Source organism: Acipenser ruthenus, chromosome 1 (assembly GCF_902713425.1).
Source record: "Acipenser ruthenus chromosome 1, fAciRut3.2 maternal haplotype, whole genome shotgun sequence".
Classification (NCBI taxonomy): domain Eukaryota; kingdom Metazoa; phylum Chordata; class Actinopteri; order Acipenseriformes; family Acipenseridae; genus Acipenser; species Acipenser ruthenus.
In genome coordinates, this window is record NC_081189.1 from 31,620,205 (window position 1) to 31,632,658 (window position 12,454).

The 12,454-nt window shown below is 37.4% G+C and overlaps 1 long non-coding RNA gene across 1 annotated transcript; it reads left to right on the top strand.

Moving 5' to 3' along the window:
* The first annotated feature begins 9,728 nt into the window (after positions 1-9,728).
* Positions 9,729-11,457, top strand: LOC131740220 (uncharacterized). Its single transcript, XR_009330853.1, has 3 exons — positions 9,729-10,641; positions 10,743-10,787; positions 11,368-11,457. It is a non-coding gene; the product is annotated as an uncharacterized LOC131740220 (long non-coding RNA).
* Positions 11,458-12,454: the final 997 nt, after the last annotated feature.

Here is a 12,454-nt window from a genome sequence, read left to right on the forward strand (position 1 = left end):
ACCTTTGACCTATGGCATACATGCCAACAGTCCCTAGCAAATGTCCCGCCTCCCAATGCATAGGAAGATCACTAACTTATACAAAGGTAAGAACGCTTCATTATGTCTTTCTAGTTTTTTTTATAAAAAGACGAGCGTCCTGCTGAACAGTACAAATGTTGGCAAGTATGCTAAGGTGGCTGCCATATTGTGGACATATATTGTCGACACTTTAAAAAAAAAAAAATATATATATATATATATATATATATATATATATGTAACACGTTCAGATATTGGTTTCATACTTGGTACAAAACTGTATTGCATGATTCTGCAGGTCTAGTTTAATTGTGGTTATCGAATTATGTTTGTATGATTTCAGATACTGAGTGTACGTGTGTAATGTGTTTTATTAATACAGACATTGACCAACTATGGCTTCCATATTGAGGTAATATTAGGTTTAGGTTTCTGCTGTACAGAGACAGTATAATGATTGTTTTAGTCGTGTCCTTTTTTAAATAAAGACTGGAATCAGTGAATATGAATAATGAATACAATCCTACTGCTTTGGACTTGATTTGTATTTGATATCCTTTTCACTTGATTCAGTATATTAATAAGGCAGTGACATTTCTTAAGCTGTCAACTATTTGCATTTGCTGAGTATTTTGTACTTTTTTTAACCAATGGAAGCCAGTATAATAATCTATGACTGTCATGCAAACTGAGTTGATTTTTTCTTTTTCACTGTTTTCACAATGAGATGCTGCCATCTTGTGATTTTATTTAGAACAGCAGTTTCAGACTGTATTTCTAATATTATTTTGGTATTGCGGCAGACTAAAAATGAAAAAAAAAATCCAGTGTTTTTAAATATGTTTTGTGGGTGTTTTCGTTATCCTTTCTCTGTTTTCTGACCTTGCTCAGCTAAAAAGCACATCTTGAATAACAGCTTTAACTTAGACAGGAATAACTCAACAATCTTGGCAAGCCTGAAACTAGATGAAAGTTCATAGTGAGTCACTTTGGACTCTTGGCATCAGTGTTAGAAAATGTTTTAGCAGCACAGTATTGGCTGTTATGGATTTTTTCCAAAAAAAGAAGCCAGTGTTTCAAAGCCTCTAATTGTCATAGAAATTAATTTATAATGTATTCCATGGTGCCCTTTCCTATTCAGTTTTAAACTTCACTGTAGAATAATTGCACAACTTCTCAATCAGTATACAGCCTTTTAACTATGAGCCTTGCACAATGTATCAAAGCTATTCTACTACAAGACAGAACAGTAATGCAGTATAAGGTCATTTAATATTTGCCATTTGGGGAAGGTTATTACTCAATTCCTAGTTTAAAAAACAATGTTAAGAAGTTTGGGAACAACAAGAGGCTCTATAGCTAAACAAGTCTATTCCCTTGCTAGCACACAGTTTCCCTTGGGACAGGTTATAATTCACCAGGACATTGAGTTTTAGCTGTTACTACTTCAACTGGTAAACTATTCCATGCAATTATTACTATCTGCATACAAAAACATATTTTACCTTCTGTTTCTCACCTTCCATTCATATGCTATTGAAATAGCCTGTTAAACAGTAAGAATTGTAGAAACTTCAATTGAATACCCCATTGTTTGTAGAATGAACAGATTTCATTTATATGTTAAGTACCATTACATGTCTTGGCAGCAGTCACCATTGCAGAAACTGCTTTCTGGAGAGTGGAGGGTAAAAATAAGAACTATCCAAACAAAATGGGTAGTAAATGGATACCATATTGCCTACCACTGTATTTGTGAAAATAGTAATATTAAAAGATAAAAGCAACATTGTACTCCATGCTATCTGGAAATATTTAAAATACAAATGGCATTTCTACTATTTAATAGAGAAAAGGGGTTGTAAAAGGGAGCATTTGTCTGATCCCATGCCCAGATTGAAATAAGTTTTGCAGTACTCCTACTTTAGCTCAAGAGCCAGCAAATCTCCCAGATTTAATAACAATTCCACAACTTAAATTGCTTGAACAGAAATGTTTGTTCTCCGCTAACAGGATTGTGAATTATTAATCGGATTGGGAGCTGATTTTCTGACCCGATTGTTGAGGCGGGATTCTTCCACTGTCACACTCCAGTACACTATTTACTGTGATGTATGTGTCTGCACATCTTTATATCCAATTTAATGCAATTCAGATAGATTTCAAAGAGACATCATGAAACGGCATGACTGTGACCTCACCAACTCCGGATACAGACTCCTGCAATTGTTCCACGTCTCAATATTCTTATTAGATTGTCTGTATTTTTGTATTTACCCAATAAGATCTATACAAATTAAATACAGGTACTCGCAGTAAATATGAATACATTGCTAAACAAAATGATTTCACCAGAGAATCTAGTACAAGTAAGACATCATTTTAAATCACTGTAGTCTTGAAATGGGAGTGCAGGGCTAAATGTTCTAAAGGAATATCTTAGGGTTGTCATTAGTTACAGTTCAACATTTTTTTAATATATTTTTAATGCATCCTCTAATCCAAATGGCCCTATAATAAAATACAAGTGAAATCCAATGCGGCAATAACAAAATCATGCATATAATATACAAAAGATGTTAGGACTAGAGAAGTATAACTAAACAAATAATAATATAAATACATTGGTAGTATACAATTTGATGGTAAATTCACGACCCCCAAAATATATCTTTTTTATTTAGTCCACAGTAGTATTTTATTTACTGGTAGCATGAGCTACAGTATAAAGAAACTGTTGGTATACAGATATTTATAAGGGAAGCCAGACTCACCCAGCCCAATTTATTTCAGTTAACAATTTTAGTATTTGGCAGTTGTTTTCATTTCAACCAAACTATCAAGTGAGATGAACTTTTAAGATAGGAATACTTCGTTAGTTTTTTAGCCCAAGGTATATGGGGTATATTTTAAAGACCAAGTGGTTTCCCTTGCCTTATGATTTTTCAGTTATGTTGAGTGATTTTAAAATTCTAACTGCCAAGGCCTGAATAACCAGAACAGGCTTCCTCATTATTTCATCATGTCACCCTCTCTATATATGTAGAGTAGTTGGACTAGCAGAGTTGAAAGGTCACAATGCCACATGGCTCTAGTGTAGCTCTACAGACTCTTAAGTTTAAAAAAAAAAAAAAAGCACCACTTACAATGATAGCAAACATCATAAAAAGCAAAACAATAAAAGGTGAACAATCTCAGGGAAGCTGTATTACATTCTGTTGCTACAGTATTTAACTCATTAATATAGACGATACAGATTGAGTTGCCAACATTTTTTTACATGTGTGTGCTAGTACCAGAATTCAGGTTCAACTGGCCTGTAGTATAATGTGAGGCATTTTCGTTGAAATTGGTTGATGAGACAAAAACAGCACTAAATGGCATGTGACCTTGCATCTCTAAAGTAGTGACATTAATTATCCCAGACAAACCCTGAGGAAGCTTGTAGGATACTGAGCAGTATGCCAGTGAAAATAAACTAGAGCAAATCCCTGAAAGAATGTTGCTGTAATTACAAAACAGCTGCAACATAAATCTCATACCGCCAGGCTTCTTGCTGGTTTTCTAACTCTCTTGATTAACTAATTAAAGGCTAATGAATGATTCCATCCAGTAAATGTTTTAATTATATATGTGTAGAATTGACTTACTAATGATCATTTAATTATTGACAAAATGACCATCAGCGACTAAATAAAGATCAGCTGTTGCTTTGCAGCACTTTCTTTTTTTTAATCAAGACTCTGGTAAATTTGTTCACATCCCATTGGATTAGTTATTAACACACAGAGCTGCACATTTGGGCTTTCTGTGGTTATTACGCTTTCATTTGTATTTGTCCCTAATACGTCATTATTTAAATTACCACCTCTTGGCATTAATAATGTTGAGCCAGGGAGCAGGCTAATGTTGAGACGTTAAAGTGCTCAAGCTCCCTTAGGAAATACGGTTTGTTCAAGCTGCTTGCACAAAAAGTGCAGCTCTGTTGGCTCTCGTATAACCAGGAGCAGTTGGAGGTGTAAATTACCAAGGGACTGACTGGGGTTATGAGACCAATACATATTTGTTGTATTTATTACAATGGAAGGTGTAGTGCTTCATTCCGGATTTTAAATAAGGTTTTAGATGTAAGAAAGTTGGTACTTTTTATTTCCATGCTGAACATATCATGTAATCAGTATGACACGTGCACTATTATTGTTTCCAAGGCTATAGCAGAGCTTGAACGTCATTTAAAATCTCCTACAGCTGAAAGTGCTTTTTACTATGAACATCTTAATTTAAGTCACACAGATTTCAAAAGAGGTCTTCTTCAACTTATGCAAAAAACACATTTGGGGAATTACAAGGTAAACATTCTAGTAAATTAGCGGTTGATTTTATCGACTTACTGAATACATCGGTGGGATACAACAAGCTGTAGCATTTTTACTGCACTGGGGAATTAATGGTAGTCACCCTTGATTGCAAATAAGACTTTGGTCTGCACGTCTATCACACTGCTTGGACTCATCATTATAACTAATGATCATAATTTCCTATACCCTGCCGGGGTTGGATTTTTAGAACATTTTACAGAACTGTGGAATCGGCCTGGTTTCAGCCACCTACTGTACCCATGGTTATTCTAATGTCTATTCTAGTGGCTTCAAACTTTAGCAAGCCCTAAACCAGTGAATGCAGAGAATTACTTATATTTGAAACTCTTTCATGTGTTTTTACCTGGTCAAAGTCGCCATGCGTTTCAAATAATATAATGTTTTTGCCGCCCTCATTATGAATCACAGTTAGAAATATCAAGCAAAAGTTACAATTTCTGATGGTTTAAGATTACAGCTGTAAAAAAAAGTTGTTCGCATAACAACATTGTCACAAGTCAGTGATGTTTTCGTTTTTTAAGATTTTCACTTGGGTTCATATTCACTTCCTGTGTTGTAGGATTACACCCTACAAATTGTTGCATTTCTCAAATACATCTTCATTGTCCTTACACAATTTTGATTGTACTTTTACTTTTCATTCTTGAACTCTGTGTTGTGTTGTGGCCTGCACACTGGACATTAAATGAAGTGGTCTGGATTGCATGTTTTTGATATTATTATGATTCTGGTCATGTTAGTAAATGTCCAATGCTCTGTGGAAGGACATTGTGACAAATTAAAAATATTCAGGTCCTTACAACTGGTAGAGACCTCTAGATCATGGCATCAAGCACACTGAGCAATCAGTGAGGCAATAAGAAAAATAAACTTAAATACTGAAACTTCCACTTGTGAGTCTAGCTAATACCATGTTCATGCTTCAGGAAGAGGAACTGGTTTCGAGACAGCAAAAACCCAACGAGGACCACAACTGAAATGATATGGGCATGATTGCTACCGGTAATGCCTCAATATGACGCAGACATGGAAAGGTAACCCCTTAACAAGGGTCAAAGCATGCATGTCACAGCTCAGAAACATTAACTCAGGCCTATTTTCAACATTGCCATATAGATCAAATAATGTGAAGCAGTATTGGTTTAGTGAGCATTGCAAATAAAAAGTAGTCCAAAAAAGATAAGATTTGCTTTAAGGCTGGCTGTAGAATTTTAGATAAAGGATTTGGAGGAGTGGTAGGGTATTGGGGACGTATTTTTTTAAAATTTATTTAGTAGTCGCCAATTAGGTTTTTTTTTTTATTGTTTTCTCCCCAATTTAGAAATGTCCAATTATTTTTAGGCTCAGCTCACAGCTACCACGCCTGCGCTGACTCGGGAGGGGCAAAGTGTTCTCCCGATGATGTTGCAGTGTATTCCTAACCTCGAAGGACATCTCACGACTGCCCCCAGACAACTCAAACAGAACTTCAAGGATGCTTCGGAGACATTTTAACGATGCTCTCACAATGGTAAAGTACCTTTAGGGAAACACACCCCAGATACAACTTATTATTATTATTATTATATGGCTATTTTAATAGTACTGATAGACAGGCCCTTTAAAACAGGTCCTACAGGTCCAACCTGACATTTCATGTCAAGAAATATGTAGCGTGAACCAAGTTTCATGCATAGAGATTTTTTTCCCCATCAGTTACCTGTGGTGGGTGCCAAACAAACAGGCTCTTTTATCTCGTAGCGACTACGATACCTAGGGGATTGCACCCTAAGAAACCGTTGTTTTAGTTTTATTATATTGATTGTAATTGTAGTGCGGTCGAGAAAACCCACCTCTAGTTCACCCCTTTTTTACAAAAAGAAAGCCAATAACCCTGCCCACTAGTGGTCGCCACTAACAACCAAACAACCACCCGGCCAACACTACTAAAATACAAAAACCCTTTAATATGTGCTAATAGAGCAGTACAAACAGGCTAATTACTACAGGCAGCTGGTTGAGATCTGTAAGGGATAGTCTTCACTTTAAAACAGTAAATCACAATCACAGAGTCTCCTTCCAAATTAGAGCTACCTTATGCAGCAGACAAAGAAAGCCACTTAACTGCCGGCTGAAGCCCGTGGTCCGAGTTACTCCACTTCCTTTTGCCCGTCAGCTGTGGTTTTCTCAGCTTGTCGTTGTGTTTAGGATTTGCTTAATTTACACACAGCCTCCATTGCAGTGTATCCCGTTGCTGCTGCTGCTGCCACTGTGGTTCCTTCTGCCTCTCGCCTCGTTGTTCCCGTCCTGCTATTACTGCTTCTGCAGTTGCTGCTTCCCCTTCCTCTCTCCATGCTCTCTTCTTTTTATCCTGGTCCTTGATTGAAAACCTGCCTGTCGTCCAATTACCAGTTCACTCCAGCTGTCTCACATTAGCACTGCTGCTGTTATCAAACTCAGAGGTAAACAAAACACCTGTGCGCAAATAAAAAAATACAAAAAAATACATATATACAGTGCCTTGCAAAAGTATTCAGACCCCTGACCAATTCTCTCATATTACTGAATTACAAATGGTACATTGAAATTTCGTTCTGTTTGATATTTTATTTTAAAACACTGAAACTCAAAATCAATTATTGTAAGGTGACATTGGTTTTATGTTGGGAAATATCGGCCTTTTCTTGGCAGTGCCTGGGTGGTGTGATGCAGCTTCCACTTCCTGATTATTGATCCAACTGCTCACTGGGATATCCAAACACTTGGATATTATTTTGTACCCTTTCCCTAATATATGCATTTGTATTACTTTATCTCTAACTTTTGTAGAATGCTCTTTGGTCTTCATTTTCCTTCAGATTCACAGCCTGACCAATGATCCTTCAACAGTGGGGTTTTTATCCAGAAAGTGTGACAGCAACTTTAATGGTTCACAGGTGGAGGCCAATGGTAAGGTAATTGTGTCCTCGTTAGGGCAATTTCTTTCATCGGTGTAAACTGGGAGCTTCCACAGCACAGGGGTTAAATACTTATGCAAGCAAGATATTTCAGTTTTTTCTTAGAAAGATTTCCCAACATAAAACCAATGTCACCTTACAATAATTGATTTTGAGTTTCAGAGTTTTAAAATAAAATATCAAACAGAACGAAATTTCAATGTACCATTTGTAATTCAGTAATATGAGAGAATTGGTCAGGGGTCTGAATACTTTTGCAAGGCACTGTGTATATATATATATATATATATATATAATATATATATATATATATATATATATATATATATATATATATACTTTTAAAACAAATCATGCAACAATCATCAAGTGCAAGAAAAAAATAAAACAAGTAAACAGTCAAACAGAATAAGTAGAATAAACAAAATAATAATAATAATAATAATAATAAAAATAATAATAATAATAATAATAATAATAATAATCAAAAACACAAATCAGACACACAGGCATTGGTCAACCCTGTGACACACTTCCTTGCTTTTTCATTGGCAATCCCTGTCCAATGCTTCAGTGGTAACAATAGCGATTATATTCCCAATATCTTCTAGGTGGGTGGCCAAAATTCTCCTGTTGTGGGTGTCTATTTTGAGGGGCCTCGGGTAGTGGGTCTAACGGGTATAAATAACCCCACATAGTCTTATTTCTTGATACTGTAATTCAGGCTGCGCAGGTTCAACCGCAGGTACACTTTCTACCGGCACTGCACATGGCCGTGGAAAGTTTCTGTGCTGTGGAGGACTCTCTCATCCTGGTTTCTCTGGCCTAACCTTATATATCGGCAGGTTCAGTCCCTTTTGTTCTACCACAATATATGGTACTGTCTCCCAGCTATCTGCCAGTTTACCAGCCCCACATGTTGGTTTATCTCGTATCCACATCCTTTCCTCTAACAGTAAAGGCACTTTCTTAGTAGTACAATCATAATATTGCTTCCACCGTTTAGCATTTCCTTCCAAGGTTTTACTTGCCTGTCCAAATGCAAACATCAGCTTCTCATGATGTTTTTGAATCCACTCATCGGGGGTAGTACTCCCAGTTGGTTCTGGGGCTCCCAATACCACATCTGCAGGTAATAGGGCGTGTCGACCAAACATCAAGAAGAATGGAGCATATCCTGTGGAACTGTGAGCTGAGTTGTTATAAATATGGGCCATTTCTTGCATATAGTCCACCCAGCAGTTCTGCTTCTCTTTTTCTAAGGTACCTAGTAGATCCAAAAATGTTTGATTAAACCTCTCACAAACCCCATTGCCCTGAGGGTGATATGGAGTAGTCATACCAGGCTGGGCACCCAAAAGGCTGAACTACATGATACCACAGGGCCTTAGCCGTGGTCTTGGGCAAATATTTTGATATGCATCATTTGGTTTGCCCCGCACCAAGAAGTCTATAGCAACTACCTCTAAAGGAGCAGTAACCTGAAAGGGCACAATTGGAGCTCCAGGGTCTGCCTTAGCCTTTTGTAACTTGCAACCGGTACAAGCCCAATGCCATGCCTGTACCTGAGTTTCCATCCAGGGCCAATAGAACCATCATCGAATTGTGGCCAGGGTCTTCTCAACTCCCAGGTGTCCAGCCTCCATATAGCATTTACAGATCTGTTTCTGTTGATCTTTTAGCACAGTGATCTGAAAATAAACCTCACAAGTGCATCCATCCACCACCTCCCTACACAACACACCTCCTTGAAGTTGGAAATGGCTCTCTCCCTCCACCAAATTCAGTCCGAATCTCTCGCACACATTCCACAAGTTATCCTTTTACCTCTTTCTGAAAATCTTGTCACCAGTCTTTAACATCCTGAACAGGGGTTGTGACATCAGTCTCACCAATCACTTTACACACTGTTGGCGTTCAACCTACCAATCGTTCCTCCTCATAACAGGCAGCCTCTCTACGGATATCCTCAAAGGTCTATTCTGCATCTCTTCTTATCATCGCTGTACGTTCCTGTCGAAGTGCTCCATCCCGTAATCCCAACACAAACTAGTCTTGTAGGTATACTTCTGAAGGGAGAGATCGAGGTTCTCAATGTTGTAACCTGCGGAAGAGTACTTGAAGATGCAAAGTGAGGGCTTTTAAACTCTCATTACTCTCATGCTTGCAACTAAAGAAAGAAGAGAGTAACACAGAACAAGGCACTTTATCACCAAACAATTCCTCTAATACTTTAAATATTTTCTTGGGAGTATTCCTATCCCTCATCTACAACCAAGATTTCCCGTTTGGCCTCCCCTTCCAATGCACTTAGTACAAAGTCTAAACATTGTTCATCACTGCACCACTGCATCCGTATCACTGCCTTGATTTGCTTTTTCCATTCTACGAGCCTCGTCACCTTTCAATTTAGGAACCCAAGGCTCATCCATAAAAAAATAGCATCATCGTGACTCCTCTCCAGGCATATCAGAAGGACACTGGGTTGCTCAAAAACCCCAAATCCGCCGACTGCACCAAGTTTTAGTGTGGCGGGCGCAGACCGATACACCAGACAAACAAAGCCACTTAACTGTCAGCTGATGCCCGTGGTCCGTCATCGGTGGTTTTCTCAGCTTGCCGCTGTGTTTAGGATTTGCATGATTTACACACCGCCTCTGATCCTTTGCAGTGTATCCTGCTGCTGCTGCCACTGTGCTACCTTCTGCCTCGTGTCTTGTTGCTCCCGTCCTGCTATTACTGTTCCTTTAGCTGCTGCTTCCCCTTCCTTTTTCAATGCTCTCCTCTTTTTATCCCTGGTCCTAGATTGAAAAACTGCCTGTTGTCCAATTGCCAATGGCACCCCAGCTGTCTCACATTATTACTGCTGCTGTTATCAAACTCAGAAGAAAACAAAACACCCTGTGCGCAAACGAAAAATAAATAAATAATATAAACCAAACAATACTTTTAAAAGAAATCGTGGAAGCACAAGAAAATAAATAAATAAAAGTGAACAGTCAAACAGATTAAGCGGAACAAACAAACTAATAATAATAACAAACACAAATCAGACACACAGCCATTAGTCACTTCTGTGACAGTCTTCCCACTTTATATTACTTTAATTTTTTAGTAACTGATCTAAAAACCTTGTAGCAGGTGAGACCTTTTTCCTATTTGTTTTTAATTAAGTAATAATTTAATTAACGCTGCACTGTTCTGAACAATCTGCGCACCTGTATATAAAGAGCTTGATTCACATGATGAATCAAGATTGTTTGCTGTGGTTGCTTCGTTTGGGGTCTCCCTGCTGCTATTTGATGGTAACATTAAAAAAAAAATCAATCTCTTTCTTTGTTGGTTGTGTGCTGATCTCCCCTGTTTTGAAATGCTTTTGTTCTATTTTTCTATTGATTTTTGGTAGGGTGAACAGGGAAACGAGACGATTGATCAGTCCGGTTCACCCGAGGTAATGTGTGGCTTGTTTTTTTTTTTTTTTTTTTACCTGGTTTTAATAAATAATAAAATGAATGTAGTTGGTGTTTTGTTTTAAGTAAACTGTCTGAACTGTGTTTTCTTTTTGTGGTCACGCATAATGATTTGTTTTCTTTCTATAGGAGATGTGTTGGCCACTGTTTTGCTTCTGTTGAACTTTGTTGTTTTATTGTTATACGTTTTTTTTTTTTGTTTGTTTGCTTTTAGGAGTGTGTTTGCTTGTTATCTTGTGCTTTCTGTTTAGTTCTAAAAACCAGAAAACAGAATATACTTGGCAGTTCTATAGGTTTAATAGAAGACTGTAAGTTGGGTTAAAAAAAGAAAGTTGTAACAAAGAATATTTATTGTGTTTCTGGAAATGTGTGGAGTTTTCAGCCTCCCCCAGATCACACTGCCCCCTGGTGTTGTGTTTAAGTTATTCACTATTTGTTTTTGAGCACATTGAAGCGTTGTTAACACTTCTTTTGTTAATCAGTATTTGGTTGTATTTTTATTAAAACACTTATTTTGTATTTTTTTTTTTTTGTTTTCTTGCTTTGAGCGTTCTTCTCCAGGTGTCAGTGGCATATGGGAGAGGCTGCCCTGGCTTCATTGTGCTTTATCAACCCATCCTTTGAACCTACCATAGCATATAACTGCTGTTAGTAAAAAAGATATCTGTATTAAAAAGCAAACATTTCTCTTTTATTCCTTTGTCTGAATTTTCATTGTATTTAAATAAAACCATATGCACGTTATTCTTTCATTTGTTTGAAAGGGACTCAAGTGGGGGTCGCAATATATGGGAGATATTAATTCTGAGCTCCCATTACTACTGGTATAATTAAGGGGTGGTGTATTTAAAACAGTCCTATATAGGGGGCGCCACAACCAAGTCAACAAATCAAATAACTTCCAAGATATACTAAGCTGCTTGGTCTTCTTTGTTGTATTTCCCAGTGATACAAAGACACAGTAGTTTCAGACATTCAACATCATTAATTCATATTTTACATATGGGAACACTGAATTGAAGATATACATCTTCGGATACACATCTCAATCCTTCCAATTAAAATTGTTTTTATTTTTCAACTTTGTGCACATCCTCGATTCTCTTCTTTTAAAACTGATTTCATATTTTAAGTCTTCTCTCACATGTAGAATATTGTATAGGAAGCTATATGATACAAGCTGGTATTTGCCACAAGTGGGCTTTTTGGTTCTGATCTTGAGCAAAGCAGCTTATATCCTATAACAACCTATACAATATTTGCATAATATATCGTCAAATAAGGGTATTAAACAGTATACTACAGGTACAGGTTTGCTGCTGAACACTGCAGCCTGTGTTCTGTAAAATTTCCATGGTGCAGTGATGCCAAGCCATAGGAGCTCACGTTTGAGGGCTATGGGGATGGGATAGTGTCCTGTTTGGCACATTGTGGGTACATCTGTTTCCAGGTTCCATGGGTTTGTTCTTGAGGATATTTGGGGAATCTGATAGGTTGGAAGGTCTCCAAAGGATTACAGTATTTAGCCAGGGAATCGGCAAGCCAGGATCGGTAGTGGGGAGTTGTACGGCACACTCTGTATCAGGGCTTTTATGATGTTTTTAATCATTCTGATTGAAATATGAATGATAAATCTGTTTTAAGGTGA